Source organism: Protopterus annectens, chromosome 5.part0 (assembly GCF_019279795.1).
Source record: "Protopterus annectens isolate FY-2018-M chromosome 5.part0, PAN1.0, whole genome shotgun sequence".
NCBI classification, from domain to species: domain Eukaryota; kingdom Metazoa; phylum Chordata; order Ceratodontiformes; family Protopteridae; genus Protopterus; species Protopterus annectens.
The window spans coordinates 932,785,798-932,805,820 of NC_056735.1; positions in this window are offsets into that span (position 1 = coordinate 932,785,798).

Below are 20,023 nucleotides of genomic sequence, written 5' to 3' on the forward strand. Positions count from 1 at the left end.
TCTCTCGAATAGGAAGCAATTGGAAGGCAGACTAAATGTCCAGCTTGCAGAGCCAAAGATAACCAAAGCCTTTTATGACCTCAGCTACCAGGTCAAGAGACACATAATGTATTTTAGATGCTTCCTATAAAATTGTTGACCGAGGAACCAGTTGGGGACAGAGGGAGTGAATTTACAGAAACTCTCCTTCCTGCTTTTTTGGTACCAAACTAGTAAGGGACAGCTGAACTGTGTGCCAACAAAGTTGATCAAATGGACCAATGATCCTCTCCATTTGTAATTCCTTTTTAAGCAGTTTTGCAACTATGGCCTCTTTACCTTTGACAGAGCTTAGATTCTTAATCATTTGAGAATCATAAGAGACTGATGACTGGATGGTGAAACCTGACCCAAATCCTGAAATGAGAAATCATGCTGCAGTCTTGTAGGGTAACTGAATAGTTTTTCTGCTAACTTAGTGACTCTGATTAGGGAATGATGCATTCTGATTGTGTGACTGGTTGTGGGCTGGGTTGACATGAATCTGCAAAAAAGGGGTTTCCCTCATGATGCAACTTCAAAATTGAGATTGGTTCTCTTTTCACCTGGCCCCATATCAAGTACTGTGGAGACTTGTCCCCCTTACCCCAACACCCGCTGGCTGGCTGGTTATACCCACAATGCAAAAAATGCATGGGCAAACCTGTAGGATGGCCATTACATTTTCCATTATAAAAATTCCTCCAGTGGTTAATATTGGTCTGGGCACTAAGAGGTGTAGAGACAACTGAGTAATAGGGCTTGTCCAACATAATGGTAAGCCATATATCCAAATTACATTGATCCCACTCAATCAACTTCTAAGTCACTTTTAATTTCTTGCAGTGCTGATCAGGACCATGAAGATCCCCATCAAATGATCAAATGTAGTGGACTTCCTTAATTGAGAGAAAATATGCTGATAAAGGGAGAGTCTGTCTGGGGTCTTTTTCATTGAGGATGGCCATGTAGACCCTAAAACCCAACATCCAATTATCCCAGCATCTAACTAGCCCTTTAGAGGATGCCTTCTTGTCTAAGGCAGCCAATGTCACCGCAAGGTCTTTTGATCCTGTGTTATCTGATTCAATAATCTTTTGGATCCCCTGTGTCAATTACATAAAAAAAACATCAATATAGTCACTCCAAACTGTTTCTCTTTAATACTCACTGCAACAAGGGGTGTGATGTGGGATTCTGGAAGGCTAGTTATCTCCCTGTTGCCTAAAGACATAGGAGCTAACAACTGTGCTACACTTAAATCAGAGTCAGTTGTTATTGTATTCCGTGCTAAGGAAGGTGCAGATTGATTCAGCACAGTTGCTGATGTAGACAGCTTTTCATGTACAAATTCTAAACACTAGTCTTAGTCAAACACTGTCTTTCCCCAGTACTTTTTTTTACCCTCTTATGGTAGTCTCTTATTATTATTTATCTACTGTTGGCCCCTTTCTGTGGATCACCCCTGGGTTCAGCTCTGCCGGAGGGATTGTTGTTTCTGCCGGAACCTCTACAGTAGTAGGGACTTCTTTATGATTTCTCTGGCTTTTTAGCTGGTTGGCAGATGACAGATATTTTGGCTTGTAGAAGGCTGTAGCTACCTTTTGCTTAGTGCATTCTTGTCTTGGACATTGACCATTTTCAGTTCAGAAATAAAGTCCTGGACCTCAGAAGTTCGCCATTGTCATCTTTCCTTCAGTGTCTGAATAAAAACTGCATGTGAAAAATCTTGCAAGTGATTAAATGAAAATCTTTCCATTATAAGGCAACTTAATAACTACCCTAAGGAATGACCCTTGGACAGTTTCCATGATTCCACACAAAAAAGTGTGTGGTATCAATTTAAAAATAACTCTTTTAACTTTGAAAGTTGCCAGTATAACAGTCCAAAAATATGTTTGAAAACATGAAATCTGAAACCTAGTGGCCTGTCATTATTGTGACTGCTGTGATACAAAAACCTGGACATCTGAGAGGCAGCTAACTATATTTTTTGTATTTCCTCTCACAAAGTTAGCCTTAGAAGCTAACTTCCAACAATAAATAGCCCTTCCTATAGTCAGGGAAGCTAAAATGGGGCATCGCTGTTTTTTTTTTGTTTTTTTTTTAGTAATGACAGCTTGTGGTAACTGGGGAACTAAAACTCTACTAAACCCAGTGCACAGATAGGCCAACCTATAATACATTATTGATGAAACTCAAGTCTGATAGATGACCCTTTACTCATACTGACAACAAGATGGCTATATAAGATGAAGGCAGTCTTCAGTCAGGAATGAATTTAAAAGCTCATAAAGAGCTCCACCCACTCTCACTTGTGGACAAAGAAACTTGTGGGCAAGTCTCCTTTGTGTGAAAACAGTAAACTGGTTGTAAGGTGCCTGTACTAAAAAGGAGAGGCAAAGAAAGTAATAAGAACAGTACTTGTGTTGCTGTCATTGAAGTAAAGCCAAACCTTAGTGGGGCTGCCGCACTATGTTATACTGAGAAAGTAGTGTTAGTCAATTATGTTATAGTGTAATGTAGGTGATTTGCACTAAAGTACCTCTTACTGGCAAGAGAGATGAATGGTTTGCCGTCTGGTGTTTTAAACATGCAAAGTGAAACCTTAGTTAAAACAATAATGCTGCCTCTGCTTCTAAGTGAGCTAAAATGGATGATGCTGAGGGGCAGAACTTTAGTATTGTTAAGAAACGAAAATGTCTAGAAACTGGCAATGTGCTTCTTATAGGAAATATAGTGGTAAAACAAAAGATTAAATAAGAATGACAGAAATTAAATGGAACCCTGTTACAATGCTATATGACTTTCAAGACAATGTTAGATAGAGCAGAAATGTTTAGACCTTCACGGAACACTGTCTTCAAGTAGAAAAAGCTCACAGCTATTGTGGAACAAATGATTTCTGAGCAAGAAAATGAAACAGCATTGAGACTTACAAGGTTGTTGACTGAATTTGACCAACTAAAGAGGTGCCAAAGTAGAACAGGCATACAGACAGATGATTTATCCAATAAGCTGTCTGAACTTTATGTATGAGTGGTAATATTAAAATACCAAAGAAAGCACAAAAATCAACAAACATCACAAATCAAAAATGAAAACGTACAAAGTGATTTGTGTTAGACCTTGAGTGACAAAAAAAAGTTCATCTTAAACCCAAAGTGACACTGTGTGTTTACAATGTCTAAAGGGAAACCAAACTGTGGCAGGAGCTACTCAGGGTTAACAGCTCCCTCCTTGACCTGAAATGAAATACCAGAACATACAAGATGAGAATTGCAGACTAAAACCATAACTTCAAGAGGTCACAAACAGAGCTGACATTGTTCACAGACTCAAACTCACAACAGCGATTAGCCCAGTCTCCATAACAAAAGAAATATAAGATGATAAGTGGGGAGTTCACACAGATTAACTCAAAGAAATACAGAAAGTAATAATAGTGACTGAAGTACACTTAATCAACACATCTCAGAACTGGAACACGTGCAAAAAAGGAAAGCTTTGTGTCACATGCTACAAGAAGAAGGGAGAACATTATCTGGCAAAATGTATGACCAATAAATTGTTAAACTGATCCAAGGAAAAGGAAGTCTTTGTAAATGAAAACTGAGACTGAGACTGAGACACTTCCCATAGACCAAAGCAAGAGTTTCACACAGCTTAAAGTCATGAAAGACATATCCAGATATACCAACAGTAAGTGGGAAAATCTGGAAAATGGAAATTTAGTCATTAAATACAACATAGCAGAACCAAAAAGAAAGATTGATATAGCTAATCACAAATGCATTGAAACAGAGAGAAGAAAATGGAAATTGCTGTCAGAACATGCACCTTTAATAAAAATATGTAAAAAGAAAAAAGTCATTACACAGAGAGAATCAACTTAAACTGACAATTGCAGAAATTGAACCTACATATGTTTTCATCATGAGAAGTTGTAAAATGTGATACAGAAATCAAAGCTAAAAAAATGAATGCACTAAAGCAAAATTTGCCAAGGACCAAGTGGAAAATTTCTTTAGATCAAGCAACCAACTTAATAAACCTAGAGGGAGAGTTCTTGTCACTGAGAACTGTGCATAGCATTAGGCAACCGTGGTTCTATGTCATTTCCAACTTGACCATAGTGCTAGATCTGACTTGTTAAAGATCCTGATTCTCAGAGGTCAGAGATGAGAGGGGGTCATGTAGTACAGTGCTCCATGGTGATTACAGTGGAGAGTCTGGGCTGCAATTTTGGGACAGTCATGGAGAGAATCCTTGCCTGCACTTTGTCTGGAGTAAGCCACGTCCTTGCTTATAAAATGGAAAGTCAAATAGTCAGAGAGATAAAAGAGATGAATTTTAAAGAGATTTAAAGGCAGTGGCTAGTACAGTGTGAAAGACTGAGTACAAAAGACATTGGCGTCTCAAGTGGGAGAGGAACTGAACTGTGAGTGATTTACCTGAACTGAATTCTAAGCCATTTACATGGAGTGAATTCTGAGCACCCTGTACAATGTGACTGAAATGATATGATGGTGCTCTAAACTGTTTGCACTGCACAAAATCATTGTAAGTAAATCAGGCTGATCCCGCCCATGAATTTCCAGAGTGTTGTTAACATCTGCATCTGATGTTGTCAATCTTCATTTATCCTTGATCTTTGGGACTCAGTTCCAAGTTTTGGAACTGGCTTGGCCATTATAACAGCTCACACAAGACAAAAACTCTTGAGCTGAGTCTATTCCCAGAATACCCATCTCCAGATTACCTCATATCTCATTTGCCGCTCTTATCACAAGACAAGTCAGCCAGATTCTCTCATGCTGTCATGGCTTAGTGGTTTAGTAGCTTGACTCTAGTGCATGGTATCCTGGGTTCGAATCTGACCACTGGATTTGAATTTTGGCTTGGGAGGGTGGCCTAACGGTTAAGGTGTTTGCCTTACAAACAAAAGGTGCAGGGTTCGAGTCTCACAAGGGATAATTGACTAGGCTTAAAATGGCTCACAAGGGCAGTTAGCTTAGTACTTAACTATGAACTATGAACTATAACTATCAGCTAAGTTACATTTCATAGTTTTCTTCTTTAAAATTCAGCTTTTTATATATATATATATATATATATATATATATATATATATATATATATCTATATATATATATATATATATATATATATATATATATATATATATATCTATATATGGGTTTACTTGAAAACACCGACACGCCAAAACACCGACGATGAGAACACCGAGACTGGAAGATCGACAACTGAGATGACGGACAGTTTAAAAGCCCGACGCTGAGAACACCGACATGTTAAGGTAAGTATGCGATAGTGACAAACTTTAGGGTTAGGGGTGGGTTAAGTGAGTTAGGGTTAGGGTGCAGGTAAGGTAAGTGTGCGATAGTGACAGACTTTAGGGTTAGGGGCGGGTTAAGTGAGTTAGGGTTAGGGCGCGGGTTAGGTGAGTTAGCGATAGTGATTGACCTTAGGGTTAGGCTTGGGTTAAGGTTAGTGGATAGATAGTTGTTTATTTAAGGTTTAGTGTAGGTTTGTAAGATTTTTGGTGTGCTTGTGTTGTGTGTGTGTTTTTTGGAAAAGGTATTTGTTTTGTTTTGTTGATTGGGGCGAATGTGGTTTGTTGGGCATGTGAAGTTTCGTGCTTTTAAACTGTCTGTCATATCAGCTGTCGATCTTCCGGTCTCGGTGTTCTTGCCATCCGTGTTTTGGTGTGTCGGTGTTTTCAAGTAGACCCAAATATATATAATAATATATATATATATATATATATATATATATATATATATATATATATATACACATATATATATATATATATATATATATATATATATATATATATATATATATATATATAGACATACATACATATATATATATATATATATATATATATATATATTTAAATATTATTCTACTCAGATTGCCTTACTTGCTTTTTCTATCCCTCTCCTTTTACACTTCACTGTTCTTCCATACCATCATTAGTAGTTCTTCCCTTTTCTATTGATAGTTTTTCTATCTCACTTTCCTTTCCGCAAGTGAGTGTACTGTTTTTTACCTAGAGGTATCTGTTTTCTACCACCGTTATTAGTGCTTTCCCCTTTCCTGCCATTCTTGATAGCCATTCCTTTTGTGTGTATGTGTGTGTGTGTGTGTGTGTGTGTGTGTGTGTGTGTGTGTGTGTGTGTGTGTGTGTGTGTGTGTGTGTGTTAGTTCTGCAAGGCAAGGTGATATTTTTTTTTCTATAATCAACATGGTGGACAAATCTAGGGGAACTCATGGTTTTAAAAAATGCCAAGATTGTGGTAGGAAGATGCCCAACTCTGATGGGCATTCTTCTTGTGTGTACTGCTTGGGCCCAGCACATCTACAGCAAGACTGTGCAATTTGTCAAGCATTCAGTCAATGGGCCCTCATAGAAAGAAAAAATAAATTGATCTCAAAAGGCCAGATTAAGGCTTCTTTTGAGGAGGCTCTGTCCAAGTCTGACGTATCCTCACCTTCTTCCCCCTCTTCTTCTTCAAAATATGAATATGGACAGAAGAGGAGTCATGCAATGCTGGCATCCCCTTTGGCTTTGGTGGCCAAGCAACACAAATCTTAATTTCCCATACCTCCTGCTGAACCAAAGTTTAAAACTAAAAATCTTTGGAACAGACTTCTTTGGCACCATCTGTGGTAACTACCTGTGTACCACAGGTCACAGTGCTGGCCACCTCAGCACCATTGACTCGGTACCCTGTCCCCCTGTAGCACTATCCCAAATTTTGGAACTGATTTCTCCCCAGTGCCACAATCGAGTCTCATCAGTCTTGCCAGGACAAGATATTCCCCCTCAACTGACCCTTTTGTAGTACAGCTCCCAAGCTCATTTCTAGACAGACTAGAATCTCCCTCAGGCTTCTCTGTTCATTCCTCCAGGAGTCTGACTGAAGTAAACATCATGAGTTTGGTAGATCAGCTCCTAATGGCTCAGGGTCTTTCCATATCTCCTCAAGCCCCACTCCCTTCTGGAGATGGGACTTTATCTTCCAGGACTCCATCAAAATTTCCTCCTCTGACCTCCTATGAGGGTTTAGAGGCTACAACTCTGATTTCTCTGGTTCCAGGTGCTCCGGTGCCTACAGCCATTACACCTTTGGTTCCAGAGTCTGCCTTGAGTTCCTTGGTTCCATCAGAACTGAAGGGCTCCTGGGTCCACAGCTCAGCTGCTGGGTCCAAGCAGCTCAGATCAGCTCCAGTTTTGTATTCAGGGCCGTCCTTGACTCCTGGAGTCTCAGCTGGCATGGGCTCTTCCTTCCTTGGTTCCCGCTTTGGGGGTGGGTTCATTGGAGTGGGGTGGGACCACGGTTCTGAGGTTGACCTTCTCGGTTCCGAGCTTCCATCCCTCTTTGGGGGACCTGCCTTCCAAGTTATGGAGAGGCATTGGCCTCTGCAGGATCTCAGCTGGCCTCTCCCCTATCAGAGTATTATCCCAGGACTCCCTCTTGCTCAGAGTTGTCACCAACCTTCACACTTGGGCAGAAAGCACCAAAGCTACAGAATACCCCTGCTCAGAGTCCCTCTTCTTCCAAGTCCTCCACAGAGATCCCCACTGAGGAGAAGCCCCAGAAAAAGATGTGTAAGAAAAAACACCTACATTCCCCAAAATAATCTGTCACAGAAGACATGGACTTCGATGATGGGGAGGTTTCCCCTCGGTCACTCCAGAAGATGTCTCCTTTGGGCACATTTCAGCAATACTGAAACAGAGGGGTGGCAGGAAGCTCAAAGACCCTACCTCTGAGGAGCTGATGTACCTGCAAGCTTTTGCTGCCTTCCCATCTACTTCTTGGGTGATCTCTTCTGCTGACAACCTTATTAAATTGATCATGCAGCGGGCATGGAAGGCTCCACACTCCGTAAAGCCAATCCCCAGGAGACCAGACAAAATTCTTACAGCACCAGAGGACCATCAGTTTTGGGTTAAGGGGTTAGCAGTAGATGCCGCAGCGGTTATGGCGGCCACCAAGAAGGAACATGCAGAAGGGAGTTTCACTGTTCATCCCCCTAACTGAGAGTCCAGGGTGATGGACAGATTCAGAAAGCGAGTGTGTGCATCATCGACATTTGCTTAAAGGTCCTTCAATTTTATGGCAGACTTTACTAGGTTCCAGATGGATCTGATCAAGGAGTTGTCAGATACCCTTGCAGGAGCTGTATCTGAGGAGGTTCAAGATAAAGTGGCCTCCCAACTGGTTACCCTGGAGTCTATTTCTAATTCATCCATGAGGTTCATTGCTCATGCAGCAGAAGGGACTACTAAGGCAGTGGGTTCCGGCATTAACATAAGGTGACACAACTGGATGTGCTTGTGTTAGTTTGCAGAGCCATTTAAGTCTTCTTTTGTCAATGCTCCTTTTGATGGATCTTCCTTGTTTGGTCCCAAAGTCAGAGAAACATTAGCCAAGTGCAAGAAAGATGAACAGACCCTATCTGCAGTGGGCATATGTTTTTCATGTTGTCCAAAAGTCCTACTCTGGGAACCAGAGGAGTGGGAAGATGTGGTTCAAAACATCCCAAGGGTGTTTTCAGGCACACATGGAGGTGGCTCCCCTTGGGGTAGAGGGGGAGCTCTAATGCAAGACCCCAACCTCGCAGCAGAGGTGGCCCACAAAACCAGGGCTCCAGAAATTCTTTCTCTGGGAAACCCTCCCAGTGCTCCTGAAAGGGGGCCAATTGCTTACTTCTGGAAACAGTTGGGGGAAGGTTCTCTTTGCAATTGAGAGCCTTGTGACAAATAACTTCAGATACTTGGGTGCAAAGGATCATTGCCAGAGGTTACTACATCTTCCTCAGTCTCATTCCAAGATCAAGAAGAAGGATCAAGCAGCTCTGAGAATTCAAAAGCTGCTAGAAAAAAGAGTCATCCAAGAAATCCCACTAGACCAGATAGGATCCAGATTTTACTCAAGGTTCTTTTTGGTGCCAAAACATACAGGGCACTTGAGACCAATTTTAGATCTCAGTCTTTTGAACAAGTTTGTTCAGCAAACAAAATTCCAGATGGTCATGGCTCAGTCTATTCTACCCTGCTTAGAGGCAGATGATTGGATGTGCTCTAGAGAGCATCAGGACATGTATTACCACACAAAAATGGACAAGCACTCCATAAGGTTCCTCCACTTTTAGCTAGGAGCCAGTCATTTTTAGTTCAGAGTGCTGCCCTTTAGGCTCATCACAGCCCCAAGGGTGTTCACCAAGTGTCTGGCAGCAGTAACAGCTCACTTCAGACTGCACAAATTCCAGGTGTTTCCTTATCCAGACAAATGGCTCAGCACTGCTCTCAGCAGGCATTTACTGCTTCAAGCAATAGTTATTTTTCTATGCCTATGTGCTCATCTGGGCATTATAGTAAATCAATCAAAATTCCAACTAAGCCTGATTTAGAGTTTATAGGAGCCTGCCTAAATACCACCATTTCTATAGTTTTCCTTCTTTTTCACAGGCTACAGAAGATAAGATCCCAAGTGCAAAGCATTCACTCCAATGACAAAATACCTGTGCTTTTAGTCCTTCAAGCTCTAGGGCTCATGGCAACAGCCATCATCTTAGTTCCACTAGCAAGATTTCACACAAGACTTCTACAGTGGCTTTTGGTATCCCAATGGTCCATCCTGACCCATCCAGTGACGCATTCCATTTTAATCACCGGTCATTGCAGAAGGTCTTATTCTGGTGGATGGAATCTGAGGAAATTCTCTTAGGCTATCCCTTTGTTTCACTTCAGCCCAAGGCCATAGTGACTATGGACACCTCACAGATGGGGTGGGGGCATTATCTGGGCAGAACAGTCCAAGGCACTTGGCCCCTGATAGAGGCCAATTTGCATATCAATGTTCTGGAATTGAGGGAAGTGCTCTTAGCATTGCAGGCCTTCCAAAATGCCTTTCCTCCAGGAGCAATTGCAATTCAGTTGGACAATATGTCAGTAGTCTGGCACATCAACAAATAAGCAGAGACACATAGACATCTCAGTGTATCAATCCAGCGGTACCAAAAATACACTAAAAGTCATTAAAACTTGATTTATTTAGCATTTTCTTTTCTCTCCAATAGAAACTTCATCAGAAGTATCCAGGACTATTTGTAAGCTACTGAGCCCCCAAGCCTTTCTGTGTTGGAGGGAAGCCTTCTAGCTTATCAGTGGGAGTGGTAAGCACTAGGTAACATGTCTACCACATAAGGAGTGGTTCTGGACCAGAGTTTGTAGTTATTGGCCGTTTGGGCGGTCTTCCATCTCTCTCAACTTTCTGATTTGAAGGCCTGCATTTGCACTTGTTTCTGTCCTGTAACTCTTGGGCCCATCTCATTTGCTCACTCAAAAAAAGAAAAAACAATCAGCTTTTACTGTATTTGTGTTTCTTCCTACTTTATTTTGCTTTTGCGTCATCTTAAAAGTACTCAATTATATTTATTACTGCTTGGTGTAACTCATTCTAAGCCTTTTAGTTTAAGCACTTGGGCTTCAGACCAGTTGCTTTACATTAGGAAGGTTTGTGGTCTGCACTGTGGTGGCAGGACAGGTAGCTTACATCCTTCTAAGTTGGGAACTGCTGATTGAGGGCTCAGTGTCTGTTATTCTAAAAGTGTATTAATTCTGTTTTAAGAGCTTGGGCTTCAGGCCAGTTATTTTACATTAAAAGGGTTCGTGGTCTGCACTCTTGTGGGAGGAGAGGCTGGACTCTGCCCTTCTAGCTGGGAATTTCTGGTTAAAGGCTTATAGTGCCTGCATATCTAAACTGCTTCTTACTGAAATTGGTACACCTTGTTTGCTGTAGCATAGACTAGATCCAGGCCTGCTGAATCTAGCTTTGTTTGTATAACTTGTATAACCTGAGCACTAATCCAGGCATTCTTTAAAGTATTCAATTGTATTTCTTACTGCTTGGTAGTAACTTGATTAAAGTGTAGCTATCATTCTAAGTCTTTTGGATTAAGCACTTGGGCTTCAGACCAGTTGTTTTACATTAGGAAGGTTTGTGGCCTGCACTGTGGTGGCAGGACAGGTAGCTTACATCCTTCTAAGTTGGGAACTGCTGATTGAGGGCTCAGTGTCTGTTATTCTAAAAGTGTATTAATTCTGGTTTAAGCACTTGGGCTTCAGGCCAGTTATTTTACATTGAAAGGGTTCGTGGTCTGCACTCTTGTGGGAGGAGAGGCTGGACTCTGCCCTTCTGAGCTGGGAATTTCTGGTTAAAGGCTTATAGTGCCTGCATATTTGAACTGCTTCTTACTGAAATGGTACACCTTGTTTGCTGTAGCATAGACTAGATCCAGGCCTGCTGAATCTAGCTTTGTTTGTATAACTTGAGCACTAATCCAGGCATTCTTTAAAGAATTCAATTGTATTTATTACTGCTTGGTAGTAACTTGATTAAAGTGTAGCTATCATTCTAAGTCTTTTGGATTAAGCACTTGGGCTTCAGACCAGTTGTTTTACATTAGTAAGGTTTGTGGCCTGCACTGTGGTGACAGGACAGGTAGCTTACATCCTTCTAAGTTGTGAACTGCTAATTGAGGGCTCAGTGTCTGTTATTCTAAAAGTGTATTAGTTCTGGTTTAAGCACTTGGGCTTCAGGCCAGTTATTTTACATTAAGAAGGTTCGTGGTCTGCACTCTTGTGGGAGGAGAGGCTGGACTCTGCCCTTCTAGCTGGGAATTTCTGGTTAAAGGCTTATAGTGCCTGCATATCTAAACTGCTTCTTACTGAAATTGGTACACCTTGTTTGCTGTAGCATAGACTAGATCCAGGCCTGCTGAATCTAGCTTTGTTTGTATAACTTGTATAACCTGAGCACTAATCCAAGCATTCTTTAAAGTATTCAATTGTATTTCTTACTGCTTGGTAGTAACTTGATTAAAGTGTAGCTATCATTCTAAGTCTTTTGGATTAAGCACTTGGGCTTCAGACCAGTTGTTTTACATTAGGAAGGTTTGTGGCCTGCACTGTGGTGGCAGGACAGGTAGCTTACATCCTTCTAAGTTGGGAACTGCTGATTGAGGGCTCAGTGTTTGTTATTCTAAAAGTGTATTAATTCTGGTTTAAGCACTTGAGCTTCACGCCAGTTGTTTTACATTAGGAAGGTTTGTGGCCTGCACTGTGGTGGCAGGACAGGTAGCTTACATCCTTCTAAGTTGGGAACTGCTGATTGAGGGCTCAGTGTCTGTTATTCTAAAAGTGTATTAATTCTGGTTTAAGCACTTGGGCTTCAGGCCAGTTATTTTACATTGAAAGGGTTCGTGGTCTGCACTCTTGTGGGAGGAGAGGCTGGACTCTGCCCTTCTGAGCTGGGAATTTCTGGTTAAAGGCTTATAGTGCCTGCATATTTGAACTGCTTCTTACTGAAATGGTACACCTTGTTTGCTGTAGCATAGACTAGATCCAGGCCTGCTGAATCTAGCTTTGTTTGTATAACTTGAGCACTAATCCAGGCATTCTTTAAAGTATTCAATTGTATTTATTACTGCTTGGTAGTAACTTGATTAAAGTGTAGCTATCATTCTAAGTCTTTTGGATTAAGCACTTGGGCTTCAGACCAGTTGTTTTACATTAGTAAGGTTTGTGGCCTGCACTGTGGTGACAGGACAGGTAGCTTATATCCTTCTAAGTTGTGAACTGCTAATTGAGGGCTCAGTGTCTGTTATTCTAAAAGTGTATTAGTTCTGGTTTAAGCACTTGGGCTTCAGGCCAGTTATTTTACATTAAGAAGGTTCGTGGTCTGCACTCTTGTGGGAGGAGAGGCTGGACTCTGCCCTTCTAGCTGGGAATTTCTGGTTAAAGGCTTATAGTGCCTGCATATCTAAACTGCTTCTTACTGAAATTGGTACACCTTGTTTGCTGTAGCATAGACTAGATCCAGGCCTGCTGAATCTAGCTTTGTTTGTATAACTTGTATAACCTGAGCACTAATCCAGGCATTCTTTAAAGTATTCAATTGTATTTCTTACTGCTTGGTAGTAACTTGATTAAAGTGTAGCTATCATTCTAAGTCTTTTGGATTAAGCACTTGGGCTTCAGACCAGTTGTTTTACATTAGGAAGGTTTGTGGCCTGCACTGTGGTGGCAGGACAGGTAGCTTACATCCTTCTAAGTTGGGAACTGCTGATTGAGGGCTCAGTGTCTGTTATTCTAAAAGTGTATTAATTCTGGTTTAAGCACTTGAGCTTCACGCCAGTTGTTTTACATTAAGAGGGTTTGTGGTCTGCACTGTAGAGGCAGAACAGGTAGCTTACATCCTTCTAAGTTGGGAACTGCTGATTGAGGGCTCAGTGTTTGTTATTCTAAAAGTGTATTAATTCTGGTTTAAGCACTTGGGCTTCAGGCCAGTTATTTTACATTGAAAGGGTTCGTGGTCTGCACTCTTGTGGGAGGAGAGGCTGGACTCTGCCCTTCTGAGCTGGGAATTTCTGGTTAAAGGCTTATAGTGCCTGCATATTTGAACTGCTTCTTACTGAAATGGTACACCTTGTTTGCTGTAGCATAGACTAGATCCAGGCCTGCTGAATCTAGCTTTGTTTGTATAACTTGAGCACTAATCCAGGCATTCTTTAAAGTATTCAATTGTATTTATTACTGCTTGGTAGTAACTTGATTAAAGTGTAGCTATCATTCTAAGTCTTTTGGATTAAGCACTTGGGCTTCAGACCAGTTGTTTTACATTAGTAAGGTTTGTGGCCTGCACTGTGGTGACAGGACAGGTAGCTTACATACTTCTAAGTTGGGAACTGCTGATTGAGGGCTCAGCGTCTGTTATTCTAAAAGTGTATTAGTTCTGGTTTAAGCACTTGGGCTTCAGGCCAGTTATTTTACATTAAGAAGGTTTGTGGTCTGCACTCTTGTGGGAGGAGAGGCTGGACTCTGCCCTTCTGAGCTGGGAATTTCTGGTTAAAGGCTTATAGTGCCTGCATATCTGAACTCTTTCTTACTGAAATTGGTACACCTTGTTTGCTGTAGCATAGACTAGATCCAAGCCTGCTGAATCTAGCTTTATTTGTATGCTGCTTGTTTGTTTGCTTGTTATTTCCCTGAAATGCTAAGTCCACCTAAAACGCGGCTTTTCAGCACTTCTGTGGATCCCTAGTGATATCTGCATTGCTTACTGTATTTATTTCCTTGTTTCACTTGAAAGGAAGTTACTGTTTGTCATTTTTGCATTTAAGTTACCTGTAACACATTGCATTTAAGTTACCTGGCACTTGCTCACTAAAGCAATTATATAAGTCAGCACTAAAATATTAAAAGCACTACACCCTCACAAACTCCCCTTGAGTACCTCATTCCCCATTGGCCCTTTAAGTTACCTGGCACTTGCTCACTAAAGCAATTATATAAGTCAGCACTAAAATATTAAAAGCACTACACCCTCACAAACTCCCCTTGAGTACCTCATTCCCCATTGGCCCTTTTATTTCAATTATAAAGGAATTCCCAATACTATTCTAGCATGTCCAAAGGTCAGTTGTAAATCTCCTCTCCGGTCCAGCTGGTGAATCTGGGAATCTTGAGGCAATGTTACAACTGCCTCATGTACACAGACAACCCTCTCCTCCTCCCAACAAATTCCAACACATGTGAGAGATGCAACCATATAGCCATACTATAGGCTAAGCTCTCTCAACTCAGTACTGGCGAAACCAGTCAGGAGGAGAAGGAAACCACACTCACTACAATTCCAGTCTCACATAGACCTACCACGACAGCAAACCAAACACATAAACACACAAAAACATACTCAGAGGCTCTAAATAAAAATCTGCCTAAGCAGCAGAGACCTCCAAAGCAGACACCCAAGCAACCGCTACCCCAAAACAAAACACGTGCAACACATAGCTCACAAAGCCAGTGTGCTGAACAGTCACAGCCCTTAAGGCTAAACAACACACCTGATACACTTGTAATAGGTGACTCTATCGTCAGGCACACTGACGTCCCGCTCACCAGGCTGAACAAGGAGAAGGTCATGGTGAGCTGCCTGTTAGGTGCTAGGATCCACCACATAACACAAGCACTCAGGTCACTCCAAGGCAAGTACAAATATGACTCAGTCATTGTCCATGCTGGTGTGAATGACCTGAGATGTACCTCCCTGGACTACATGAAAAGAGATATAGAGGAGCTCTCTGAGCATGTAGCCCAGGCCAGTATGACCCTGACCTTGAGTAGCATCTTACCCTCACCAAGAATGATGCCACAATATGAAGACAAGATGACCAATTTCAACAATTGGCTTAAGTATTGGTGTCATTCAAAGGGGATCCAATGTCTGTCAGCCTGGGATGACATGCTCCACAAGCCACAATGCTTCGCTAGGGACGGCTTGCACCTGTCACCCCTGGACTTTCGGATATTGGCAAAGGCTCTTGCTACCCCCATAGTGCCTTTTTTAGACAAGGCTCAAAAGACAAACCCACCTCCATAGGTATCACAAGGGATAAGAAACTAAGAGTAATGCTACTCAATGCCAGAAGTCTAAACCTCAAGATGCACGCACTCAAAACTCTCCTTAGCATGGAGAACATCGATATCTGTGCAGTAACAGAAACCTGGTTCAAGGCTCCCGAGAGCACCCCAGCACTACCAGGTTATACCTCATACCATGCTTTTTGGCCCCAAAACTTGGACCATAATACAAAAGGAGGGGGAGTATCAATATCCGTCAAAGATACCCACACCTCCAGATTGGTGGCACAGCACAAAGCATCAGAGACTATCCATGTGCAACTAACAGTGGGTAAAACTGCCTTCCAGTTTATAGCCTGCTACAGACCACCCTCCCAAACCCAGGAACCCCACTCGGCCTTCCTGAAAACACTGGAAAATATGAAGGTCTCTCCAAACACCATTATATTGGGTGACTTCAACTACCCAAACATAGACTGGGAGCATTACTCTAGCTCCAACACCCTAGCCCAAAGTTTCCTAGAATTTATAAACTCAAATGCTATGGAACAACTTGTTACCATTCCCACAAGAGGGGAAAACATACTGGACCTGATCATCACCAACATGGGGACTCTATGCTCCAGACCAGAAGTGTATCCCTCACTGGTAAGATCAGACCATAAACTAATCTCACTGGATATTCACATCCTGACTCCACCCCCTGCCCTGAAAACCACAGTGAAAAACTTCTCTAAAGCAAATTTCCCACTCCTCAAAACTGAGGTGGAATCCTTCAAAGCCCCCGGGCCTGTGGAAAATACGACCCAGACCACAGAATCCTTTATAAATGCATTCTACGAACACCTTCAGGAATGCATGGATCATGCAATCCCAAATAAAACCAAGACCCAATCCTCCAAAGGCAGATGTCCTGTCTGGTGGACCCCAGCCATAAACAAACTATACAATAGAAGGAAGAAGCTACTACATGATAGAACAAAATCCCAAAAAGGGAAGGCGTCTCTGATCAGTATTAGCAAAAAACTATGGGCACTCATAAAATCGTCTAAGGCCAACTTCGAATGAAAAATTGCACAGGGCACTAAGGATAATCACAAGGCTTTCTTTAGTTATGTTAGGAACCTGGGTGGGAATTCCCAGATATGCTCAGAATTAGTCCAAAATGACAAAAAATACACCAAACCCACAGACATTGCCAACATCTTAGCTGACAGATTCTGCGCAAAATCCCCCCCCCCCCCACCAAAAGGGCAAATATTTATCCCAGCAGAGTGCTGCCCCCCTGACATCTCAGATGCTCAGGTAAGAGCTGCCCTCTCCAAAGCAAAAAACACAGCATCAATGCGACCAGACAGTGTCCCGGGCTGCATCCTACATGAACTCTAAGAAGAGCTAAACCCAAACATAAAACTACTGTTCAATCTCAGCCTTACTACGGGATATGTACCCAAAGAGTGGCATACAGCAACAGTGGTCCCTCTCCACAAAGGTGGTGTCTCAACAGATCCTGGAAACTGTCGCCCCATAAGCCTGACTAGCTTGGTCTGCAAAGCTATGGAAAGGATCATAATAGACCTCATAAATAAAGATATTGGGGACCTACAGACACTGGATCCTACCCAGTTTGGCTTTGTTAAGGACAGATCCTGCTTCTTAAACCTGGTTGATTTCTTTGAAACAGTCACCAAGGCCATTGACGAGGGAAAGGTGGTCCACACAGCCTACCTGGACCTCGCAAAAGCCTTCGATACAATACCCCACTCGGGCATTATAGATAAGCTCACCAGCTTAAATATAAACCCCTATGTCACTAGATGGGTTGCAAACTGGCTCAAGAACAGAACCCACATGGTTAGAATTGCTGGAGCCATGTCAGACTCCAAACCAGTTACAAGTGGCATCCCACAAGGCTCAGTCCTGGGACCTCTCTTGTTTGGTATATATTTTTCGGAGGTACAGGCCAACACGGAAGGACTGTGGCTGACTAAGTTCGCAGATGACTGCAAACTGGGCACCATAATTGACTCTCCAGCTGACACAAGCATCCTCCAAAAGGGCCTCATAGAAACAGACAACTGGTGCCAGAGCCATGGCCTCAAGCTAAACACCAAAAAGTGTATAGTCATCCCCTTTGGCAAAAACAAATTGCCCACAAATTACCACATAGGTGGTAATCCATTAAGTACAAAAGAAGTAATTAGGGACCTGGGGACCCAAGTTGATAGCAATCTCTCATTTGATAACCACGTGGCCAAAGTGGTTAGAAAAACATTTTATATAGACCACCTAATCATGAAGGGATTCACATCTAGATCAGGGGAGGTCATCGTGCCTCTTTACTCATCCCTCATCAGGCCCATAATTGAGTACAATGCCCCTTTTGGGATGTACCTTACCAGACACCTGCAGCAACTGGAAAGACCCCAAAAGTACCACACCAAGAGGATCATAGGGCTCAAACAGATGCCATATGCTGCCCGGTTAAAGAAACTCCAGCTCTACTCAGTGGCATACCGCCTGCTCAGAGGCGATCTGTGCCTGACGTATAAAGCCATGTCCAACCCGGAATTAATGGACATGCTGCACCTCAGAAAATCCAAAACCCATCGAGCTACTCGCTCGAGAGACTTGAACCTCAGCACTGAAATAAATAGGACATGCTGGAGGGACAGATTCATAACCCAGAGGCTCCCTTCACTCTGGAATAAAATCCCAGTCCAGGTTAGGCAGGGTCCCTCATTGACTCTCTTCAAGAGGAATCTAGATGAGTGGATGGGAGATCGTAGGTTTACCCCGGGTATCACTTCTGTGTCACTGTTAGACAGAGGCACAGTATACTAACCTCGAAAAAGGGCATAGCAAAATTAATTTAAAAGGGGTGGCGAAAGCCAAACACACTCTGGCTAGGCGTATAAATGCCCTAGGGAAGATAGCCTAGTATGAACCTATGAACCTATGAACCTAAGTATACAAAAACCATTACACCTCAGCCTCACTTTAGAATCCCTCCAAATTACAAATTAACCAATCATCACTGCAATAAAATGCTTAAAGGCTGTTTAAAGAAATACTTAAAAGCTATTTAAAGAAATATACACTAAAAAAATGTTTTACATTTCTAAATGTTTCAACTTTAACAAACAATTAATAGAGCAGGTTTCATGTGTGTTCTTGTAGCATTTAATTTCAACTGCCATTTTAACTCACATTTTAACAAATGGTCATCTGTACAAAAACCTCTCTGATCTTTCACAACTTGTTCAAGAACAAAAAAATTGAAAGAGTATAATGGTCATTCAATAATATGCCATGCTAAAGCATTTTTAACATCTTGTTTTCTAATATTTAAAGCATGTTCATGTACCCTTTCTTTTAGCTTCCTGCTAGTTTTACCTACATAGAATGCACCACAGTCTATGCACGGAGCAAGATAAACCACATTAGATGTATCACATGTGTAATAATTCCATAGTCTAACTACTATGCCATTTATTAAATACTCATAATCAGTTAAAATAGATGGACACTAGGAGCATCGGCCACACTTAAACATGCCTTTCTTGGCTTTACTTATCATTGCTGGACTCACCAGTAAAATCTTGAAAGATTTATCTTTCCTAAAAAATAATCTTAGGGCATTCACCTACACCTTCACCCACTCTATTATCACATTTTAAAATAGCCAATTTTTTTCTAAGACTATTCAACACCATTTGACTATCTAATGCATAGGTGGTGAGGAAACACAATCCATTATTTATTTCTGATTTTTTACTTATATCATTATAACTAGGGAATCAAACCCATCAACATTTACCAATTCATCACGAATATCTTGGGGGATAATAGTGGTTTATAAAAACCATGTAATCTTTTAAAAAACACCTCTTCCTTAATATTGTTAAGAAATGCTAATGGATGACCTCTGTTTAAGAACATCTCCAAAACTGTTTCCACTTCTTTTAAAAACAAGGTATCATCTGAAACCATCCTAGCTATTTTTACAAGCTGGCCTTTCACCGCCGCTTTCTTTTGAAAGTGTGGGTGCCAGCTTTTGAAAGTGAAGATATGTGTTAGCAAATGTTCTTTTTATGAAAATATTTGACTGGAAACATCTCTGTTTCATATTTTTATAAAACACAATATCCAAGTAGGATATTTTATCCACTGACATATTAAAGGTGAACTTCAAAAAACTTGTATTATTTATGTACTCAATAAATTCAGTAAGGTCATTCCTCGTTCCTGTCCATAAAATAAAAATATCATCCAGGAACCGAGTATAATACATCCAATAAGAGATAAACCGGCTATTAAAAACGTATCTACTCTCCCAATAAATCATTACCAGGTTCGCAAAACAGGGGGCACAAGCTGCCCCCATTGCTACTCCTGTACATTGCTTAAAGAATTGCCCATCAAAGAATAAAAAATTGTTGGTGAGTACTAAGTCTAAAAAAGAGTAATTAAATTCACTTTATCATTTGATATAATATTTAAATCAAATAAAACTTTCTCCTCTCATGATAGGCCCAC